This window comes from Symphalangus syndactylus, chromosome 9 (genome assembly GCF_028878055.3).
Source record: "Symphalangus syndactylus isolate Jambi chromosome 9, NHGRI_mSymSyn1-v2.1_pri, whole genome shotgun sequence".
Classification (NCBI taxonomy): domain Eukaryota; kingdom Metazoa; phylum Chordata; class Mammalia; order Primates; family Hylobatidae; genus Symphalangus; species Symphalangus syndactylus.
This window is the reverse complement of record NC_072431.2, coordinates 48,225,025-48,227,925: the sequence shown is the minus strand read 5'-3', so window position 1 is coordinate 48,227,925 and position 2,901 is coordinate 48,225,025. Positions and strand designations below refer to the sequence as shown.

Sequence of the window (2,901 nt, the reverse complement as noted above, 5' to 3'; positions counted from 1 at the left end):
TTCTTTGAAGGAACATGAATGAAGCTGGAAGCCATTATCCTCAGCAAACTAATGCAGGAACCAAAAGCCAAATACCACTTTTACTCACTTATAAGTGGGAGCTGAACAGTGACAACACGTGGACACAGGGAGGGGAGCAATACACAGTGGGGCCTGTTGTGGGGAGGAAGAGCATCAGGAAAAATAGCTAATGCATGCTGGGCTTAATACGTAGGTGATGGGTTGATAGGAGCAGCAAACCACCATGGCACAGATTTGTCTATGTAACAAACCTGCGCATTCTTCACATATACCCCAGAACTTAAAATAAAAAATAAATAAAAAGTGTTCTCTTGGAGCTAGGGCCTGGGATGGGGTTGTCAGGATTCTGCCTTTTGCCTTATTTTACTGTGGCTGAGCTGGTATCCAAGTTGGAAGACAAAGTCAATTTTTACTGTCCCTTCTCTTCTTCTGAAACAGAGGAAAGGAGTCCCTCCCAGAGCTGCAAGCTGTGCTGTTTGGGGTTGGGGAAGGGGTGATGCAAGCACTCCCTTGGCCACCCCAGCTGATGTCTCACTAGGCCATATTTCCCCCATTTCCATGGGCTCTGAGCCCAGCACAGATCAGGACTTCCCCAGAAGTTGCAGGTTTTGTGGCCTAGACAGCCTTTCATGTTTATTTAGGACCCTGGAGCCTTTATCTCATGGTAGTGTGGCTTGCGGGAACTCAGGTCTGATGGCTGGAATGGACAATTTGCCTCTGACTAGGGATGGCCTAAATGTTCTCTCCATGGGAACCAGCTGAGTTCTGCCTGTGTTGCTTTCTACTGTGACAGGGCAGCAGTGAGTTCCAATGTAAAGTTCCGCAACCACTGCACTCTCTCTCCCCTAAGTGCATAGATTCTCTCTTTGTGCCACAAGACTGCTGCAGAAGGATGGGGGAGTGGTTGTACAGGTGATTCAAGACTGTCCTTTTTACCCTCTTCAGTGTCTATTTCCTTAATATGTTAAAACCAGGTATTGTGATCTTTAATCTGATTTTTGATTCTGATGAATGTGCTTTTTGTGTGTAGATAGATGTTCATTTTGGTGTTCCTGTGTGGAAGATGATTACTGGAGGCTTCTATTCAGCTATCTTGCTCTACCTCCTCTTCCAGAACATGGTTTCTTGAAATGGAATCTATTTCTGATGAATATGCTATGAGCATTGTTGAAATGACAACAAAGGATCTAGAATATTACATAAACTTAGTTGATAAAATGTCAGCAAGATTTGAGAGGATTGACTTCAATTTTGAAAGAAGATCTAGTGTGGGTAAAATGCTACCAAAAAGCTCACGTACCCTCAGATGATCATTAACAATTTTTTTCAATAAAGTATTCTTTAAGATATGTACTTATTTTAGACACAACACTATTGCACACTTAATAAACCATAGTGTAAATGTAGCTTTTGTATTCAGTGGGAAACCAAAAAATTTGTGTGACTTGTTCTATTATATATCCACTTTATGGTGGTATTCCATTACCAAGCCCACAATATCTCCAAGGTATGTTTGTATATAAAATGGTAAGATACATGGCTTTGACATGATTGCCTAATATCTATTGGATAACAAAGGAACATAAATGCTTTAGTAAGATGTGTCTGAAATTCTCAACTGGAATATTTATTTGCAGTATTTGACAAAGTTAGAGAAAATGTGCTTCCCTATTGTATCAACTAAGTTATTTCATTCAACCTTACAACCCTAAATGTAAATTTGAATTGGATAGAAAGGTTTTTTGTATTAGTTCATTTTCACACTGCTATAAGGATACTACCTGAGCCTGGGTGATTTAAAAAGAAAAAAAGATTTAATTGACTCACAGTTTTGCATGGCTGAAGAGGCCTCAGAAAACTTACAATCACAGTGGAAGGCAGAGGAGAAGCAAGTACCTTCTTCACAAGGTGACAGGAGAGAGAGAGAGAGAGAGCAGAGGGGGAAGTGCCAATTTTAAGCCATCAGATCTCATGGGAACTCACTCACTATCATGAGAACAGCATGGGGAAAACTGCCCCCATGATCCAATCACATCGAACTAGGTCCCTCCCTTGACACATGGGGATTACGGGGATTACAATTTGAGATGAGATTTGGATGGGGACACAGACCCTAAGCATATCATTCACTGGTGGTCCCTCCCAAATCTCATGTGATTTTTATGTTTCAAAACCAATCATGCCTTCCCAACAGTCCCCCAAGTCTTAACTCATTCCAGCGTTACCCCAAAAGTCCAAATCCAAAGTCTCATCTAAGACAAGGCAAGTCCCTCTACCTATAAGCCTGAAAATCAAATGCAAGTCAGTTACTTCCAAGATACAACAGGGGTGCAGGCATTGGGTAAGTGTTCCCATTCCAAATGGGAGAAATTGGCCAAAACAAAGGGGCCACAGGCCCCATGCAAGTTTGAAACCCAGTGGGGCAGTCATTAAATATTAAATCTTCAAAGTCTGCTTTGACTCCATGTGTCACATCCAGATTGCACTGATTTAAGAGGTGCAAAGCTCCCATGACCTTGGGGAGCTTTGCACCTATGGCTCTGCAGGGTACAGCCCCTGAAGCTGCTTTCGTGGGCTGGTGGGTGTTGACTGACTGTGGCTTTTCCAGGAGACTCTGTAAAATATCGGGGACTCTGTGTGGGGGCTCCACCCCACATTTTCTCTCTGCATTGCCCTAGTAGAGGTTCTCTATAAGGGCTTCACCCCTGCAGCAGACTTCTGCCTGGACATACAGGTGTTTCCATACATCCTCTGAAATCTAGGTGGAGGTTTCCAAAGCTCAACTCTTGTGTTCTGTGCACCTGCAGGCCCAACACCACCTGGAAGCCACCAAGGATTGGGGCTTGCACCCTCTAAAGCAATAGCCCAAGCTGTGTCTTG

General features: G+C 43.2%; 1 long non-coding RNA gene across 1 annotated transcript; it reads left to right on the top strand.

Moving 5' to 3' along the window:
- The first annotated feature begins 826 nt into the window (after window positions 1-826).
- LOC134731368 (uncharacterized) lies at window positions 827-1,374 on the top strand. The gene is made up of 2 exons (XR_010113590.1): window positions 827-933; window positions 1,052-1,374. It is a non-coding gene; the product is annotated as an uncharacterized lncRNA (long non-coding RNA).
- Window positions 1,375-2,901: the final 1,527 nt, after the last annotated feature.